At 40.2% G+C, this 21,990-nt stretch overlaps 1 protein-coding gene across 1 annotated transcript in view; it reads right to left on the bottom strand.

The window, feature by feature from the left end:
• Window positions 1-21,990, bottom strand: part of LOC311075128 (F-actin-monooxygenase mical1-like) — a 146,567-nt gene that overhangs the window by 79,115 nt on the left and 45,462 nt on the right. The window lies entirely within an intron of this gene.

Raw genomic sequence — 21,990 nt, 5'->3', positions numbered from 1 at the left:
TTCTCGTTGAGTGAAAAGCTCTCACGATATCACCATGCCGGAGCGTAAGGGTGAAATTAGCCACTGCTTCATTCACATTACATCACAGTGCCCAATGCGGCACCGCCTCCACTGTCATTTCGCTGTTTTTATAAAAATAAAAACCATTGTAAATTATTGTAAACATCTGCTCTGCTCAGAAGAAATCATAAAAAGCATGTACAGTGCTATGCATAAGTTTAGACACTCATGCTAAAGTTGACTAAAAAGAGGAATAAAAAATCATCTTTTGGAAATTGAACTCAATGCCTTAATTTAAAAAATTAGGAAAAATCCAACCTTTAAGGACACCAATTTTCTTTGTGAATAAATAATGTATCATAAATAAATAAATGTTCTTCCTTAAAATACAGGGTGCATAAGTTTGGACACCCCTATGTTAAATTCCCATAGAGCCAGGCAGATTTTTATTTTTAAAGGCCAGTTACTTCATGGATCCAGGATAATATGCATCCTGATAAAGTTCCCTTGGCCTTTGGAATTAAAATAGCCCCACATCATCACATAGCCTTCACCACACCTATTTTTGCGTCTTCTAAATATTGTAGGCTGATAATAATAATGACAGGCTAATTGTTATTATTATTTGCGTTTATAACTATAAATGAGTTCACTTAAGACAGTAGTATGTTTATCATAAAATAATTATGAATGCTTTATTTTTAAGCAAAAATTATGCAAAAAAATTAGGCCTATTTAATCCAAAACTGTAAAAGGTTATAGCCTATAAAAATAAAGCATTGATAAATTATTTTGACAAACATATTACTGTATTACTAAGTGAACTCATTTATAGTTATAAACTCTATAAATAAAATTTTAGGCTACATATTTAGAAGACGCTTTTGTCCAAAACTTACAAAAAAGGAACAAAGCAATTCGTCAAATTATCAGTCATAATACAGGTTAGACAATAATAATAAAGTGCTAAGATTATCACAAATAAACAAAAGATTTTGATGCACGTCATTCATATTAAATCGTATATTCCACTAGCCTGGCAAGCCAGACCTACATCAAGATGTTGGGTCTGGCAACTCTCCATAGACACGGCTCAATCCGAGGGGCGGGATAAACGGCTGTCTTTCAAATTCCCTCTGCACGCAATAGGACAGCACTTCAACCAACCAGTATGAGGCGCCGTCTAGGGCTTAAATCAAACTTCATTCACGCACACATATATGAAACGCTTGCATACACATTTACTAGGTAGTCACACATACATGTATACTGCTGAATGCACAACGTCACACCTAAAGTCGCTCACGCACACACACGCAAACTCTACACACGAGACGCGCGGAACTCTCCGCACACATACTCATCTGAGACGCGAACACACACACACACAGATGAGTATGTGCGCGGAGAGGTCCGTGCGTCTCGTGTGTTACTGTTAGTACTACTTAGTATATGTGTATGCAAGCGTTTCATATATGTGTGCGTGAATGAAGTTTGATTTAAGCCCTAGACGGCGCCTCACAAAACCAGAGCGTTCTCCAGCAGCAGCCGCCATTCTCTGTCGTCATTATGTTAAGCCCGCCCCGCCTACTCTATACACGATGTGATTGGCCTGACCCAATTTAGTTTTTTGCAGCTCGAAAGTCTATTGAGAGTTGCTAGACTGCCCTGGCTGCAAAATACATTTTGCTGCCGCTAGGGTGCGTCTAGATTTCTAGGCTAATATTCCACCCCATACCAGCTACAATTGAGAATCACTTTAAGCATGCAGACGCAGTTAAAGGACAATTCCGGTGAAAAATTAACCTGGGGTAATTAACACATGGTTACAGAGTCGATCGTTCCCTGAGATGCGTTTTCATGATAATCGAATATAAACAGTTTTATCTCTAAAAACAGATTAGCTTATAATGCTAGTATATGGGGCATCGAACAAGTAAAAGTAAATCGCTAGTTAATACCTAACAAGGCTCAAAATAGCCTCACACTAACACGGTAGCATAATGAGGGTCCCTACATGCAAACCGAAGCATTGAGAACTTTGTAAGTGTACAGACAGTTTAATAAGAAGATACTTTATAAAGACAGTACATTACGCGTATACAGGCAGGAGCCATCTTGGAAAACAGTCTCGACCAATCGAGCCACGAACGTCGTGCTACGTGAGATGAACTGTGACTTAAACCTATAGACCAGCTCACTTAGCACGGCGTTCGTGGCTCGACTAGTCAAGACTGTTTTCCAAGATGGCTCGTGCCTGTAATTTTAGTGATGCACCGATTGATCGGCTGGTGACTCTGGAATTGGCCGATATTCACGTGCTTGGCCATGACCGGCAACCGGCTGGTCAGTCTGACATATGCCAATTTTATGCCGGTCAAATGCACTCAGGCGCTGCATGATTAAGATCGCACAACATCAGCATAACACGTGAACACGGAACGCACATGTAGGAAACCTTGTGAATTTCACACCGCAAGCGTGAGCAGCGCTTTTTAGAAAAAAAGAAAAGAAAATATTTATAGAAAATGTACCCATTTAAACTTGTTTTTATTATTCAGTTTGGGTAAAAGTAGGCTATATGGAGTAAAAAAACAAACAAAACAAAAACGAGTAAACTAGTCAGTAAAAGGTAAACCATTTATTTCTTATTTATATATTATTTTATTGCCATTACCTGTTTTCATACAGAAGTTTAGTTTGCTAATAAATATATAAAAAATTATATAAATTATATATCCATAACGCTGCACTTTAGATGTATTGACCGCGGAATAAGTATTATTCTGTTGAGTACCAACTGGATTTGATAATTCATATTTGTGAACCTACGTCTTGCCTCGTGAGATGAGTGTCTCGTCACAACCCAACTAAAAATGTTTAAGGAGACAGCATATCATCATTAACGAACATCACTAACCACTCGGTGAGTTGCACAGTTTTGAAAACGAACATTAAGGGTTGTTTTCAGGACATGTTCGTGCATGCCCGTAGCCAGCGACTCTGAAGCGGTCAAAGGCGATTATAAAAGAGTCAAAAAGTCGAGACAGGACCCATCATCAAAATTTCTGTGTCCACCAGTTCATCCAAAACAAACTACAAAATAGACTTTAGGTGTTAAATATCTTTTTCTTTTTCTGTTAATAGGGCTTGGGCGTCGTGACGTCATACTTGGCGTGGCGGCCATGTTGATGGCCTCGCTAATGTAAACATACAGCAAGTCGAATGAGGAGAAGCAGAGTTGGGAGAAAGAAAAAAGATGTTAAAATCCCGAAAACGATGTGGAATTTACGGGGATACGTTACATAGGGAAACCAGGGACCAGTAAGTTATGTGGACAAATTTTCCTGTAAAATATCCCGTATTTTAATAACTTACTATCATAACATTAATGTTAGCCCTTCCATCGGACCTGTCAGTCTCTGTACTGTTGTCCTGTTGCTACCCCCTTGCCCTTCCAGAAAAACAGATGTTTTCAAAGCATCGTTTTGCTTGAAGGCAACCTTAGCGTGATATTGGCCTTTTTTTAGATAACAGCGTGGTTGTTGTGAGAGCACGATTTCACGCCAATCTGTAAGCAAAGTCACGTTAGACCTAGCTTCACAACTCACTTAGTTAATGCTGGAGTTTTGCAGAGGGATAGCAACAGAAAGATGAATGTTGAAATTGTAATTTTTCGGGATATTTTATAGGAAAATACTAAAACGGGAAGACAGCTGGAAAAGAGCTCAAATACGTGAGAAACCCGGAAAAAACGGGAGGGTTAGACAGCTACTTAAACTACACTTTTTTGCCGATTTTGTCCACATACTGGTCCCTTGCTTCCCTATTTAACGTATCCCCGTAAATTCCACATCGTTTTCGGGATTTTAACATCTTTTTTGTTCTCTCCCAACTCTGCTTCTCCTCGTTGACTTGCTGTATGTTTACATTCGCGAGGCCATCAACATGGCCGCCACGCCAAGTATGACGTCACGACGCCCAAGCCCTATTCCTAATCACCGCAAGCTGATTGAATCTGTGCTGCATAGTGCTAAAGCACAGCGTGCGTGTGCAACGCGATCAGTTGCCAATGACAACTGTGAGAAAGCCCTAACCACGCCCCCTGAGTCGTTGGTATTATACAGAGCTCGGCCAGGAGTGGACATGCAAATCGGCAGCTGAGTTACAAATCAGGCCGGCTGGTCTGTCATACAACAATGTATATGTTTTTTCTCAGTGCGTAAATAATTTACGGGTGAGTTTTCGTTTATATTTTGCCTTTGTCGTTGGTATTATTGTTCTGAATGTCGAGATTTGCTCATAAAATGAACGCATTTGAAACTGCGTCACAAAGTGAAACCAAACCGGCGTCATAGACTTTGAGCACGGAAATGATTGTAGCATAGTTACATATGTAGTTATATTCGATTACAAGATATTATATTCACATCTTATTTACAGATCACCCGGTTTGTTCAATATTGTTTGAATATGTTGAATTTGATGACATTGTATGTTTGCTGTTGTAATATTGAGCATACGCAACAATCGTGCAATCTGCGTGTCATTGTTTACTTTATTATTTTATTAATATAATCAGCACGCGGTTAACTCATGTATGTTATTTTATATATTATTTAACTGAATCTTTGTATACTTTACTTATAACTGTTTTCTTTGTGTTTATTCTGTTTATTATAGACCACACATACTTTTGTGAATCAACGTATACAAATTCCATTTGAATAAATAAGTTGAACCGGATTCCCTCTAGTGTTTCTCTTACCGGAAACACACACACCACCATCTTGACTGCATTAATCCTGAACCCTGAGCGTCCCATACGCTTGTATATGGTCCTTCGAGCCGGATTGCCTCAAGATGGATTCTGAAAACGCCACTGCAGCTGAGCCCGTTGTCCAACCTCGCCCTCCAAGAGAGAGACATCTTCCTGTTCATCTGGCCGATTATGACGTCCAGCTCCCGCCTAACTTGTATTGTGAAAAGCGCTATATAAATAAAGTTGACTTGACTTGACTAACTTACACCCTGACACACTTCCTGCTGATTTGTCTTCGCAGAGACCATCCAGATCGTCAAAACATGCGTCTAGATCCATTTCTTCTGGTACGGTTTCCAGTACTTCATCAATCGCAAAGCACAACGCAGATCTCCTAAACACGGACTCAACGATCTTCACGCTGCTTGATTGGAGGAAAGGCTAAAGACGTTGCACTTGGAAGAACTTCAACAGCAGATCGAAGAAGATGCCATTGTAGAAAAAGAGTGTGAGAGACTTGATGCTCAGGCTAGAGAAGCGCAGTATAGACAGGAACAAGCCACTAAGGCAAGAGAGTTGCTAGCTAAACAGGTAGAGACCCGGCGGCGTCTTAAAAAGGTTCGAAACGAGCTTGAAGTTGCTAAATATGTTTGTGGACTTATTAAACAGGAATCTCAAGAGGTTAGTGATTCTGATTCACAGTTCGAACATGTTGTTGACACTGTTTCAGAGGTAAGCAAACCACACATAGTCGCTGTTACAGATCCTCTTAAGTCATCTGTAGAATCAATGCCTCGTCAGTCTACCCCTTGCCCTGTTAACTTGATACCTGTGTCATCAATTATGCCTCACCCTGTTTCACCTGCCGTACACATTACTGCTTCAGTAGCCGAACCCCCATTCAGTTCAGTCACTGCAGCTGCTGATGTTACCCAGCCCAACATGGTTACAAGGCCATCTGCTTCGCTAGATACTGCACAGCCCAGTTTAATGTTTAGGCCAAATAATGATGTTCCCTTAACCTTTAACCCGGCTGCGGTGGCCAGGCCACACCATTACTCAGATACCTCTGTCACCTATAGTCAGACACCCTCTGTCAATGTCCTGCCTAGAGCCCCACCTACAGTTCCTGTAACACTCGGGGCTCCTTAACATACTCAGACTTATCAGGTTGTGAACCCTAGCCCTTATTGGCCAACACTATCGCACCCTGCTCCACCACCTGACGCCTATCATAGTCAAGCTTTATTGTACCCTTCCCCAGCCCAACCACCTGGTCTGGAAATGTTAGCTGCCTCAGCTTATGGTGTCCCAAAGCCGGCTATCCCATACTTTGACACTGGTCGGGAAAGTGACTTCACACTACTGAAAATGGCCTTAGACAATGTAATGAATAACCAACCTCATTTAAGTGAACATTACAATACCAGGTCCTTTTAAGTCACTTAAAACTCCCCAGTGCTCTTCAGTTGGCCAAAGCATACATGCACGACCCCAGGCCATACACTACCTCATTACAAGCGCTGCAGGACAAATACGGGCAACCCCGTCAACTAGTCCAGTCCGAATTAGGTGCTATATTGAATGCACCATCAGTTAAGTTCGGTGATGCAGAGGATTTTGATTCTTTTTCCCTATCTATCCAAACATTAGTAGGGATGCTCAGAACGTTGGAGGGCCCAAACGGATACGAGCTGCGCTGTGGATCTCATGTTGACCGATTGTTAAGCAAGATGCCAGCATCATATCGCGATGGGTTCGTGGAGTACTGTTTCAGCCGAGGTATTCTACAAACTGGCACAGACCGCACTTATACATTACCTGATCTGTCTGCATGGCTGCAGATGAAGTCACAGGCAAAACGCATCTCCAATAAAGCAGCTACACTGTATCAGACTGATACCACTAGATCCACCAAGAAAGATCAGCAAAGGTCAGTACCTTTTCGCCCAAAGGAGAAATCCACATCTTTCTTGTATTCCGCTGAGGCCAGTTCAGGCTGGCAGGGACAGTTGAAATCTAAGAACCCTTCCAAGATTCAACCATTTTGCCCATATTGTAACTCTAAGGACCACTTCCTTAACGCATGTACAAAGTTCAAGACACTGACTAGAGATCAAATAGTACAGTGGATCTCCAAAGATAAGCGCTGTTGGAAATGTGGGCGAAATCATACTCCAGACAGTTGTAATCTAAAAAGAACCTGTACAACCTGTAAAGAGTTACATCTGACCATCTTGCATGATGCAGCCTTACAGATCCAAAAGAGTGTGCTGATGGTCAATGTTCCTACCTCTCAGGTATATTTAGACCGGCCTAACCGATCTCAAAAGGTAATGCTGAAGATAGTCAAGGTTTTACTGCACAATCGAGAGAAAGTCATGGAAACGTACGCCGTGCTGGATGATGGTTCAGAGCGTAGCATTGTTCTGTCACAGGCCGTAGACCAGTTGAATCTCCCGACGGAACCCGAAACACTCATGTTACGCACTGTTCATCAGGATGTAGTTAATCTGCATGGATACACCGTTTCCTTACATGTGTCGACCCTTCACAGACCATGCAAAAAATTCCTGATTCCTCATGCTTTCACCGCAGATAACCTGAGACTTTCCGAACATTCTTACCCCGTGTCAGCTCTTCAACGCAAGTATGAACATATCAGGTCCTTGCCGTTACCCTTGATGGACCGAGCCCAACCTCTACTGCTCATCGGGTCTGACATGCCTCACCTGCTTACTCCTGTTCAGCCAGTGTGCATAGGACCTGCCAATGGACCGATTGCCGTTTGTACCAGACTTGGCTGGACCCTCCAAGGTCCCATTGGGCTTAGTCAACCCACTCTTTCCATCTCACAGTGTTTCCACATAACCACAGCCATACCAAATACAGAGTTATTCAAGAATGTGGAACGCCTCTGGCAAATTGATACTCTGCCCTACGTAAACGAGAAGACAGCCACTCGTTCCAAACAAGACCAATATGCCCTCACTCTTCTCCAGACACATACCACAAAGGTAGAAGTCAGTGGAGTTATGCGATACGCCACTCCCTTGCTTAGACGGCCTAATGCTGAACTTCTTAAAGCCCCAAAGGAAGCAGTAATGGCGAACCTTCGAAGCACTGAGCGTAGACTTGCTAAAGACCCTAAGCGAACTGAGTCTTACTGTTCTGAAATGAGGAAACTGCAAGAAGCTGGCTATGTGTCAGAGATATCAATGCAAGAAGCTGAGCAATCCCCGGAGTCGTGGTACATCCCTCACCATATGGTGACGCATAACAACAAGGACAGAATTGTTTTTAACTGTTCTTATTCATACCAAGGCCAAGCTTTAAATGACATCCTCCTGCCTGGGCCCGTTCTCGGTCCGTCTCTACTTGGTGTCTTGCTGAGGTTTCGCGAATACCCTGTAGCCATTAGCTGAGATGTAAAGGGCATGTTCCACCAGGTTCGCCTCTTGCCAAGTGATAAATCTATAGTGCATTTTCTGTGGAGAGACATGCAGAGGACAGAGCAGCCTAGGATCTATGAATGGCAAGTTTTACCATTTGGCACAACGTGCAGCCCGTGCTGTGACATATATGCACTCCAGGAAATCGCTCAGAACCACACGCAAGTGGACCCAGCTCAGGTGAGAGTGGTCAAAGATTCCTTCTATGTAGACAACTGTCTCCATAGCCTCCAAACTGTTGCTGAAGCTAGAGCACTAGTAGACGACCTACGGCAACTTTTGCTCACCGGTGGGTTTGAGCTCCGTCAATGAGCCAGCAACAGACCCGAGGTTATCCAGCATCTTCCCTCTGAAGCAAGATCGCAGAATAGTGAACTCTGGCTATCACAGAAGAGCACTGACCTCCTGGAAGGTACACTTGGACTACTGTGGAACTGCCTCAGAGACTCCTTCAACTACAAACCCAGCCAATCCGGATGTCTTGAACCCACTCTGCGTAATGTATACAGAGTTTTGGCATCTCAATATGATCCCCAGGGGTATTTAATTCCATTTACTACCCGAGCCAAAGTGCTGGTCCAAGATTTGTGGAAGAACAATCTTGGGTGGGATGACCCAATCACATCCGACAGCCTGTTGACCAGATGGCAAGAATGGCAACAAGAGCTCCAAAGTTTGAATCAGATCACAATACCAAGGTGTTACACTCCATTTGAGGGACATGGGGAAATCCTCAACTGGGATTTACATATATTTTGTGATGCATCTGAGAGGGCCTATGGCTCAGTGGCATACATGCGCACAGAAACCAATGAAGGACATGTACATGTTTCATTCGTGTTAGCCCGTTCTCGAGTGGCACCTCGGAAGCAAATGACGATCCCTCGGCTGGAACTGAGTGCGGCACTTACCGGAGCGCAGGTGGCTAATATCCTTCAAGCAGAACTAACTGTGCACATCAATAATGTCATTCTCTGTTCAGACTCATCCACCGTCCTACAATGGCTTAAATCTGAATCATGCAGATACAAAGTCTTCGTGGGAACACGAGTGGCCGAAATTCAGTCACTCACCGATATTGATTCTTGGAGGTATGTTGATTCAGCGAACAACCCTGCTGATGTAATAACAAGAGGCCAGTCGTTGAATGATTTAGTCCCACCTTGCCACTGGATAAATGGTCCAAATTTTCTGCATCAGCCAGAGTCATGTTGGCCCACTTTGCCAGCAGAGGAACCTGACCCAGAGGCGGAGTTGAAAAAATCAGCAATCTGCCTGCATGCATGCACTAGTTCAGACATTCCCCTTCCTGATGTCAGCCAATTTAGTACTTGGACTGAATTGCTAAAAGCTACAGTGACATCCCTTCATGGGGCGGCTCCATCTTCGAAGCATTCAACAGATGATTCAGAGGGTTACATATCAGCAGAGAAGTTTCTTCTACAACAGGCTCAGAAAGATTCCTTTCCTGAGGAGGTCAAAGCTCTCACATCTGAGCGACCATTACCATCCAACAGCAGATTAGCATCCTTATCACCTGAGTATGATAAAGGCAGTGGACTTATCAGGGTTGGAGGGAGACTCAGACATGGCAATCATATAGAATTGGACGCAATACATCCCATTGTGCTTGATCCGCAACACAACTTAACCAAGCTTCTGATCAAGGACTATGATGCCTCCCTTTTACATCCTGGGCCAGAAAGAGTCTTTGCCGAACTGAGAAGACGATACTGGATTCTGCGAGGAAGGGAAGCTATTAAGAAGCATCAATACATGTGTATGGACTGCCAGAAATGGCGTGCCAAGCCTAAAATGCCCAAAATGGCCGACCTTCCACCAGCACGTCTACGTCTATACAAACCCCCATTCTATTCCACTGGGATGGACTGCTTTGGTCCATTTGCAGTGAAGATCGGTCGACGAACAGAGAAAAGATGGGGAATAGTTTTCAAATGTCTGACCACCCGTTGTCTCCATCTTGATCTCTTAGAGAGCCTTGACACAGATGCATTCCTGATGTCTCTCCGCAGATTCATAGCTCGAAGAGGGAAACCATTCGAGCTCCTTTCCGACAACGGTACCAACTTCGTTGGAGGAAACAAAGAAATGAGATCAGCCTATGAAGCCATGGTGCCTCAAATACGGGAACAACTTGCAGAACAACAGACTTCATTCAGATTTAATCCCCCGAGTGCTCCTCATTTTGGGGGAGCTTGGGAACGGGAAGTTAAGTCAGTAAAGCAAGCCCTCAAAGTAGTACTGAATGATCAAACAGTGACTGAAACTGTACTGCGCACCTTGCTTATTGAGGTAGAGGGTATCCTAAATGCCAAGCCTTTGGGATACGTGTCTTCAGATGTGTCGGATCCAGACCCAGTTACGCCTAGCATCCTCCTAATGGGCCGTCACGATTCTTCACTCCCACAAGTGTTCTATGAATCAAGCAATCTTTTGGGAACCAGAAGATGGAAACATAGTCGAGTACTTGCTGACCATTTCTGGTCTAGATTCACATACTTGAGACCTGTATCCCGTATAGTCCCACTCCCTAAACTCTCTGATGAGGACTCTATTGAGCCTACCAATTAGTCAGGGTTCCTCACTGTTTCAAATGTCCTTACACACATTTGGGGGCGGCTATGTGAGAAAGCCCTAACCACGCCCCCTGAGTCGTTGGTATTATACAGAGCTCGGCCAGGCGTGGACATGCAAATCGGCAGCTGAGTTACAAATCAGGCGGCTGGTCTGTCATACAACAATGTATATGTTTTTTCTCAGTGCGTAAATGATTACGGGTGAGTTTTCGTTTATATTTTGCCTTTGTCGTTGGTATTATTGTTCTGAATGTCGAGATTTGCTCGTAAAATGAACGCATTTGAAACTGCGCCACAAAGTGAAACCAAACCGGCGTCATAGACTTTGAGCACGGAAATGATTGTAGTTATATTCGATTACAAGATATTATATTCACATCTTATTTACAGATCACCCGGTTTGTTCAATATTGTTTGAATATGTTGAATTTGATGACATTGTATGTTTGCTGTTGTAATATTGAGCATACGCAACAATCGTGCAATCTGCGTGTCATTGTTTACTTTATTATTTTATTAATATAATCAGCACGCGGTTAACCCATGTATGTTAATTTATATATTATTTAACTGAATCTTTGTATACTTTACTTATAACTGTTTTCTTTGTGTTTATTCTGTTTATTCTAGACCACACGTACATTTGTGAATCAACGTATACAAATTCCATTTGAATAAATAAGTTGAACCGGATTCCCTCTAGTGTTTCTCTTACCGGAAACACACACACCACCATCTTGACTGCATTAATCCTGAACCCTGAGCGTCCCATACGCTTGTATAACAACAGATAGTAACGCACATAGCCAATATGATCGCATAAGCATAGCGAGAGCATTTTAAAAAAACGACTAAGTTAGATGAGCCCAAGTGCCACACAGATAGCATTAGCAACAAGCATATTGCCAATACACTGATAGCTTTTAGCAATGAATATTAAAAAGGAACTTAGCTTCGTGAAGACTTTCAGAGATGAATGGAGAGTGAATCACGTCGAGTCCTGTGTCAATAATGCAGTTCTGCCCTGGCAGCTTTGTCTGTATTGTCTTTGTTTCATGTCTCTATGTTTGTGTTGTGCTTGAACATATGGTTTTGTTTGTGTTGGCCATGTGCTCCTCTGTTCCTTCCTGCCTCCTTGTTTCCCAGTACCACACCCTCTTGTCTAGTTAAGTCCTCATTTGTCTGAAGCCGTTTCTCAAAATGCGTTCTTGTCTGTACTTGTGTTCTTGTGAACTTGTGAAACGTCATCAGTCGCAGCCCAAGTACTGTTCCAATTCAAAGTTCACATCTAGCCAAGTCCAGTTCAAATCCCCGGATGTGTTCTTGATCCGCCCCTTTTACCGAGGATGCATCGAGAGGTGACCAGTGGGTAAGCGTTTCATATTACTTTGAAGGTACCCCCGGGAGCCGCCATTGGCTAACAAGCCTTCACCTGCTGTTAGCATCCCATTGACTTCCATTCATTTTGGCGTCACTTTGACAGCGAATAACTTTACATCTGAGGCGTTTAAAGACTCCATTTGTCCATGGTTTATTTCTAAAGAAACACGACAATGTATAAAAGGCTCCATTACCTTGTATCTTACGTTATGGCCCCGTAGAAGCAGTTTTTGTAAAAGTAGGCTAACGATTGCGTCAAAACCACGCGACTCTCTGGAAATTACCGTAGAGACAGGAAGAGAAGCTCGCGGGCAATTGGGGGTACTCGGAGGCATAAAGTCCGATAAAGTCAAAGGAGAAGCCCATAGAGAGTCATGACGTTGCTCCTGCTTCTAGCTCATGGACAGCTCCTTCTCACACTCTCCGTCTCTGCGAGATTCGGAAGGGAATGGTTCCGATTTCGTCTGGCACAGCTGCTAGACAACTTACAACTGTCAGGCAGGCTGCTCACGTCACATCCCCGTCGTCAAGCTCAGTTTGAGTCTGCGCAGTACGCCTGGCAATCAGGAAGTAACTGCTTCTAATGTGCTTCAACTTCTCTCCGTTGAAACCTATGGGGTCGCTGTGTCCAGTTTATATACTGTCTATGGAGGTGACTTGTGCGAACTTGAGACAGCCAGGTATCCCAGAATGCATCTCACACCAACCAGCAAGCGTCAATAGCAGAGGAGAAACCCCGCGTAATTTAAAAATACTGCTGTAATTGTGTCACGAAATGTAGTTTTAAGAGTATTTCAGGCGAGAATGTAGTTGTTTAAAGATCAAATCTTTGGTTTATTTATAAAGATAGCGCCTATTTGAAAATTTGATCTGACGGTTTCGGAGTTGTGAGAACCAGGCAATCGGACGCTCGGTGCTCGTACCCCGCCGAGAACAGCCTTTCCTCGGCTAGTGCTGCTGACTTGCCGCTGGCTCGGATGTCTCTAGTCTAGTGGTTTAACGTGAGATATAAATCGTCTTGTGTATATCTAACGGGCGATTTATTTATTTATTTAATTTGTCTCATTAATCTATAATTGTTCCCTGGCAAAACGTTAAGCTGAGGGCAAATTGAAGTTTCATATGTAGAGACCTAGAAAAAATGTTTTGGGTTTTCTAAATGTATACCTGTCATTTAGCTTCTTTATAAATAAGATAATTTCATTATTTGTATTTGGGCCTGAAATTGAATTCATATGAGACATGTTTATAAAAGTTTTTTTCCAAATATGTGTGTGTAAATGAAAACAAATCATAAATGGTTGCATTTAATTGTGTTTTCTGAGAGCGTCAGTCTGTCAATGAGAACTGTGTACTTTGACCTCTGGGGGAGTTCGGTGTGCAGGGGATTGGAGGAAGTGCAGTTTTTTTTTTCCTCTCGCTCTCTCGCGGATGAGTTGCAGTTCGGCTGACAGCTGAGAGAAATGAATGTTCATGGACATTTTTGAGTGCCGTTTGGTGATGAAAGTTAGCACGCAAGATTGGTGTGAACTGTGAAAGTGTTACAAATAAGTTTGCAGCACGAAAAAACGAACATTTCGAGAGAGTTCGGTGAGAGACATTTCCGTTTCGCGTGAGGGGGAGATCTAGCACGAGGATCACACGTGAGAGAATCCCTGTTATTTTCTATCTTTATGTTGATTTGTTTTATTAGATTTAGATTGTGAAATCACCCGGAAGAATATTCCCGAGTTTAATTTCTTGAGTGCAGTGTTGCAGTTTAAGTTATAATAGGTTGTGTAAATCGTTTGAAATCCGGAAGAAAATACCCGTGTTTTATTTGGTTAATTTTGGGAATAAGCTTTGCAGTGGTCTATCTAGTTGAGAGTGCACGTTAAGTGTGTGTTTATCTTTCTTTAACACTGAGAGATCGTCGAAATCGGGAGATCTATGTTGATTTTCGCGGTTGCATCCAACCACTTCGAGGAGGGAGGAGTTCATTGAGATCCACTCAAGCGTCGTCGTGGGATGTGTCATCATGGATGCTGTTTATCATCTTGGCGAGGAATAAGGATTCGAGGTTACTATTCTACAACTGGAATTCTTGTTGTCCTGATTTGTGAGTACTCTGCATCAAAGAGCTCCAACTAGCGCGCCATCTGTGTACTGAAAATCCCAGCTGGGTAAATTTTGAGTATTGCATTGACATTTTATTTTATTCTTTTTGGGGTTATATTGATTCATTGTTGTGACTCTGTGAATTTAATTATTTGGTAATTCAAAGAGAAACAAAAGAGAAAAGAGTTCCGGAGAAGAATAAATACATGCTTATTGATCTGCCATAATTTTGTGTGATTTCCTGTGGAAAGAACTGATTTGTTAATAGGGTTTTTTTTTATCTAACGGTAAACACAGTAGGGGTTTATTTATTTATTATTTTCAGAAAAGAAGAAACATAAATCTGACACTATTAGGTGAAAATTTGACAATCTGGGTTTATAGTTGTAGGCCTACTGTGACTGAAGAGAATGTGCCTTTACCGGCTACACATAATTTTAGTCAATTTAACTTTAACGTTGTAGCCTAGAGAGCTGACTTATGTTTGACTGAATCGTGGCTTTATTATTGTATAGCTTCGTATACCTTTTAGGCTACTTATACTTTTATAATGGCTATTATTGATCATTAATACTGACATTTAACAAAAAAAAGGTTATGTCATTTTATTTTATATATTTAAAACATATAAAATATTTTATAGCCTACATGTTGCCTACATTCTCTTCACTGTATTTACATATAATAAAATAAAATGACACAACCCTGTCTCTTTTTGCTAAATGTTAGTTTTAATGATCAATATTATAATGTTTTTTTTTATTCATCATTCATCAGGAGTCAGGGTTGTGCTTTATATTTCGTGTTGTTATAAATATGCAGTGAAGATAATCAATTGCGTTGCCTGAACCACATTTGTGTGGCCACTGGTCATTATGTTTAAGATTTTTTTAAATGAAAATGAAAAGAGGCAGAGTGGTGGTTTAACATATTTTGTTTTATTTGTAGCCTAGATATACATAAAGAGATAACCGGAGTGGCCAGATCGAGCTGAGTGACGCGATCAAGTACGCCGCTGTTCCATTTGCAGAATTATCGGACTTGCGTCCTCCCGTCCTCGGGAGTTCGTTCTCCTGAGTCGAACTTGTCAAGTCCGAACTGCCAAGGACTCAAGTCCGAACTTTGCGTACTTGGTATTGAGAAACGGCTGTTCCTTGTCCGAGTGTTGTCACCACCTGTTCCTCATGTTCTCTACTTCCTTGAGTCCTCGTTTACCTGAGTGTGCTCACCTGTTCTTTTTGTTCTTAGCTCCCTTTACATGTGTGTATGGCAAGCCGTTTTGACATTTAATCATTTCAACCGACTAGTATCTATTTTCATGCTACTAGTACTTATTTTTTAGATACTATTATCTTTTCCATTAAGTACTAGTACTTATTCATTAGGTACTAGTGCTTATTCTTTAGATACTAGTGCCTATTCTTTAGATACTAGTGCTTATTCTTTAGGTACTAGTACTTATTCAATAGATACTAGTACTTATTCATTAGATACTAGTACTTATTCATTAGATACTAGTACTTATTCATTAGATACTAGTACCTATTAAATAGATACTAGTACTTATTCATTAGATACTAGTACTTATTTATTAGATACTAGTACTTATTCATTAGATACAAGTACTTATTCCAATAGTGACTAGTAACTATTATTTTGTTACTAGTAACAAATATTTTTTTTTGCCATTGACTTCTATGGGGATCTGTCATTCAGATATCAACTATTCAGTTCTGACTAGTATATATTCCAATTGTGACTAGTACTTATTTATTAGATACTAGTAATTATTTATTAGATACTAGTACTTATTTTTAGATACTAGTACCTATTACTAGATACTAGTATGTAGGGATGCGCGGTATACCGGTACTGCAAAAATACCGGTATATATTATATTTCAAACGGTACAATATCATGATTTTGCTCTATTCGGTATTTGATGCGCTGCTGTTTCGAAGTTCACCACTAGGCGGCAGTGCGCTACCCAAACTGACGCGGGTCACGCAAAACCGGCAAACGGTGACAACGGAGGAACACGATGGATCAAACAGATGAAGCTCATTCTACACGCCCGAAATTAATAAATAAAGAGAGCAGTAGGAGTGAAATATGGCATTACTTTTTAGTAATATATACTTGCATTACTTTTGCCTACAAAAGTAATGAGAAAGGTGAAGCAACAGACCTCAATGCACCACTCTACAAACGCTGCTTTAAATTAGCCACGGAAGGCAACACAATCTGGCTAACCGTCTCTTGCTCATCCTGACTTGTTCAAAGTGTTCAGAGATCGACAGGTGAGCATCATTCAACTGATTTAATTTAGACTTCTATTCACAACTCTGATCAGCGCACATACACAAGAGCTATCAATTAAATATGATACGCTAAACACGAAAGCTCAAATGTGCTTGCATGACACGCTAGAAACAATGAAGTTTAGGTCTCATAATTTTTGCATATATATTAATTGAATTTGAATAAATAAAGAGGTTAGTAATATTAATTTTAGTATTAATGATAGTAAAATGAATGGCATATCACTGCCGCTGTGGCTACCCTAGGAATCAGCCGAGAGAGATAAAAAGTAACTTAATAGTAGTAATATGGATATTACTAATATAAATGTTAGAATAACACTTTACAATTAAGCTACATTTGTCAACATTCATTAGGTAACCTGACCTAACAGTATTATAACATGTATTAATCTAGATCAATCAGTAATTATTATTTATACTAATACATTTAGCATGTTAACATTAGCCTACTTTATGCAATGCATCAAAATAATATGAACCCCAAAAAAAACAAAAAAACAAATCAAACCAAGATGAATAAACGATGATAATTCTCTGTTGATGCATGACAGCTAATGGTTTACATGTCATTTCATTATTCTATTATTATTCTATATTAATCTATTATTATAGATATTAACCTATTTTAATTGTATCATTTCAGGGTTTTTTTTTTCTTTACAAAATCAAAATTTAACCTACTCTCTAACCTACCCTGACTCTTTTTTTTTTTTGTACAATTTGATACTTATGTTTGCACATTCGGTGCAGAGTTTCAAGCAGTGTTTTTTTTAATCAAATTGTTTCAATTCACTTAAATTTTGAGGCCGGTCACCTGTGGTATCGATTTAGTATCGATACCGAGGTATTACATTCTGGTATCGTACCGAAACCAAAATTGTGGTATCGAGCCATCCCTACTAGTATGTATTCAATAAATACTAGTACTTAATTATTAGCTACTAGTACTTATTCAATAGATACTAGTACTTATTCATTAGATACTAGTACCTATTAATTAGATACTAGTACTTATAAATTAGCTACTAGTACTTATTCAATAGATACTAGTACCTATTTATTAGATACTAGTATTTATTCCGAATGTTACTATTTTATTTTACTAGTCACAACTGCTTTTTTACTCGTTTTTTAATTTCACCATAAATGCGTTTAATTAAATAAATTGTAGTCTCATTCGTGGAGGTGGAAAAACAAGTTCTTTGTGACATGCAAGATTTATTTTATTAAAATTTAAATGGAAAAGAAAAGGCATGAGAGTCGGCTGTTTTTGTCAGTTTCATATTTGACCACTTGCTTGAGCAACTTAATATAAGTAATGCATGGAATAATAGCCCTACGTTGTTTAAAGGCAGGGTAGGTAGGAATGGTCTAAAAAAATTCTTTTTCAAATTTGTTTAAACTTTATGTACATATCAATACATAATTAAAATGTAAGTACTCTGAAAAAGAAAGTATAAAAATCGAGTGTCTGTAGACCTCTCACGACTGTTTTAAAGACAGTTCATTATTTCCATTCACTCCACCCCCTCCCTTCTGGGCTCCTTCCAAAGCCACGCCCCCAAAACACATGAACGCGCGACTCCAACCGCTGAGCTGAAGACGCATTATTTACCTGAGACAAGCAGAGAGGAAGGAGCACAGTGCATGTAGTGACATCATGTCAGAATCACTTGTAATAAAAAAATCTAACGCTAATTGCTTATGAATATAAACAAATAAGATGTATTTTAGTACTCACTATCAAGCTAGCATATTGATATTGGTAAATTTAAAATATATATTTTTTGATTCGCTAACGAGCTAGTTATATAAGCTAAAAACAGGTTGCATTGATACACTTTTTTACATTACCATCAGTTACATTGTGATGAAGATGAATTTCGTGTAAGATTCATAACATATATGGTGTTCTGCATGTAGGGGTGGGAGATATTGACAAAAATGAATATCTCTATATTTTTTTCCAATATCTAGATATCGATATTCAGGCGATATTTTTGCCATCCTTCAAAGAAATGTGTGCAAACTGGCAAAGAAGGTCCAGTTGGTCTTTTGACTTGCTGCATTTGACCTATATTATTCTAGGCTATAGAAAAAAACAATAAAGGAGCTAACTAAACAGAATCTGTGGCAGCCCCTACTTTTTCCACTTACAAAAAAAAAAAAAAAAACTTAACTAGGCACTTCTTGCAACAGTGATTATTAAATCAAACAACAATATTGTTGATGATCAATTCAAAGTAAAAAAAAAAAAACATTTTCAAAACGCTATAAATCCATCTTTTTTTTTTTTTTTTAAATTTATGGTTTGTCTTTTTAAAAAAGTTTTTGTCTTTTATTTTTCGTGTTTGCATTTATGAGGAAAAAACAATATTACTTGACAGTTCTCCATTATGGACGCGAGCGCTCTGAAAGCTGCACTAAGACTTTCAAACTTTAACAGAGACCTCAAAACAGAAAGCACAAAGCCTTTCTTTAAAACGAATTTCGTTTTGTATTAATTGTATCTTTATTTTAATATTTTTTTTTTCATTAATTCATTAATATTTTCATTCCTGGATTAAAGTAAATATAGGCTATCAATCACAACATAAGGTGCTTGAACTGGAGATTATATCATCGTGAACCGAACCGTAGCCTCGCCTCACAGGCCTAAAAAATGTGGAATATATTTACAGAAATCTGGTTCTAAACAAAACCATCCAAAACAAAATAAAACTATGTAGCCTAATAAATGTGCATTTCTCCGGTGCATGCGTTCACTAGCCTACTGCGAAGATCGCGAGTCAAATATCGTCAACTTCATCTTTGCAGCCGACACAGAAATTAATAAACAATTAAAATGTCTTATTGCAATATTTTACACATTCATAATCATTACTTTTGCTGGTTCTTTGAGGCAGCTTTTTAGGTTTGTGGCGTTTTGGAAAAGAGCTCTTCACGTACAAACACCGTTTCACCAAGGCACAGCAGCCCTTCAGCACATAAGAACAAAAAGAGAAAAAGCACGGACTTACTAATTACGAAACTTTGATGTGGTTGAACAGGTGAAACAGTCACAAATTCCTCTGCAACTCAAACCTTCTCAGTACGAGTTATGAAGGAAGAGAACAGCATTACAGTTTTCAGCGCGTCCTCCTTTGATTGCTGTGTTGTGACTGGAAAAGTGCATGCAGGAGCACATGCGCAAAATGTAGGTTTGTAAAATGTCCTTTTGTAAAATAAAAATAATTTTAGGGCGAAGCAGAGGAGGTCGTGCAAGAGGCCGTGGCGTGCAACTAGGGTCCGAGGAAGTAGAGGCTGAGGACGGGGTGGTCGCTGGAAAGCTACGCCGATATTGACACGCGTTTTATTTCTTTGTTTATCCAAAGACTTTTTGTTCATTACCTTTTCTTGTACTGTCTTCTTTTTTTGCCTTGTTTGCCTTCACTAACTGCATGCCGGTAATGTGAATTTTGATTGCTCTTTCTCTGCCATTGTTTTGCTATTCCTAGGTTCCGTGCCTCTCGAATTCCTCAAATCAAACGTGCGCGCGCAAGTGGGCAGATCCCGTGGCAAAAGGGTGGTTGCCATGGTTGCGAGAGAGAGTGACAGTCGCCTAAGCCAATCCTTTGATTCGTCCCGAATCGAAATAATGAGCTGTGTTTAATACAGATTAAACGGTCTAGAGTCACTTGATTTTTATACTCTTTTTTTCAGAGTACTTGCATTTTAATTATGTATTGATATATATAGAAAGTTTTAACAAATTTGGATCTTTTATTTTTATAAAGTCCTACCTACCCTGCCTTTAAATTGTGTTTAAACGTGCATGCGTCCATTACAGAGTGTAGGTTATAGCCATTATAGTGTACAAAGAATCGCAATGCTGAAAAAACATTTTATTACATAAAAGTTGCAGCATAACTTCTGGATTTTAAATAAAAAGAGTAAGTGTTTGTGGTACAGCCGTGAATCAGTTATTCACTGCAAACGCATCATATGTGAAGCGTGCTGCTCCTGCACCGCGCACATACACACACACACACACACACTGCACACGGAGTATGTGGGAAACGGCCGTAAGATCCACCTACAGTTCATAAAAACTTAGATGTGTCACGCACATAGTATGTATCTCTTTATTTCGTACAACAGCAGCACTCATCTTGTTTGTTTACAGCGGATGCCGATGAAGCGGCCGTAAACCGGAAACTGATATGCCGACTTCTGACAATAGCGGAAGTTCGTCGCGACGCTTGTGCACATAGCCTATAGAGAGCCTAAGTCCCTCCCCTTCCGGTCGACCACCATGGGACCTTAGTTCGGAAAAATATTGTATGGTAGTCAATGGCGAGAGACAACAAATATTTTGATCTCGTTTGAATTGTGCCCTGATTTACACATATGATGTTTGTCAATTTAAAAGATACCTTTTAAAGTCAAGAAAGTCGCAGCTTGATGTAAAACTGCTGAGGTATAAGACTGTGAAAATACGGAATTACAAAGACTACAAACCCAGAAGGCGCACATGCGACGTCATACCTTTTCTCTCAATGAATGAAGCTAACTTTACTGAAGCTAACGTCTGTCATTTTTTCTATAGTCTTACATTATAATCGTAACGTTACGCTGTCATGCCTGAGTGTTTTGAACCAGAATACACACATACGAGCAACGGATCTTGTGACGTACATAGTGCGAGACGAGAGATGTAGTTCATTGAGCGATTTTCACATAAAACTAAACGTTACTCTTCTGTTTTATGACAAACTGAGACTTTCTTGACTTTCATAATTACCTTTTAAATTGACAAACATCATATGTGTAGTTCAGGGCACAGTTCAGACGGAATAAAAAGATAAGTTATCTCTCGCCATTGACTTCCATACATATTTTTTCCGAACTAAGGTCCCATGAGCCGGAAGCGGAGGGGCGGGACTTAGGCTCTCTATAGAGTGCCGAAGTTATGACGTCACTTTGTAGGCCAAAACGCGGAAGTGAGTTAGCATTTTAGCACTACGGGTTCCCTCGCTCTAAAGTCTATGGGTTTTTTGAATGGGTTTTTGCTAAATCGCCTGAAATAAGGTCTGTGGTTAACAAAGCCTCTAAATATTTTCACGTTTTGATCTATGACATAAAACACACCAGTTATAACCTGCTTGTGATTTTTGAACTTTATTGTGTCTTAAAAACGGTGGTTGCTAACAAGTTGCTAAAAGGGACTACATCCTTTGGCGGGGACTTTAGACGTCATCATGACAAACATGAAATCTCTCACTTGCCCGCGTTTCAGCCTCACGTTCTTAGAAGTTTACCTTTCAGTTAATATAGCCTACATAACGTTTTTGTTTTGTTTTGTCCCGAGATGCAACCACAAGTCATCGAATGAAATC

Source organism: Abramis brama (assembly GCF_963993115.1).
Source record: "Abramis brama genome assembly, chromosome: 2".
Taxonomy (NCBI): Eukaryota; Metazoa; Chordata; class Actinopteri; order Cypriniformes; family Leuciscidae; genus Abramis; species Abramis brama.
The sequence above is the reverse complement of the archived record's forward strand: the minus strand, read 5'-3'. Positions and strand labels throughout refer to the sequence as shown.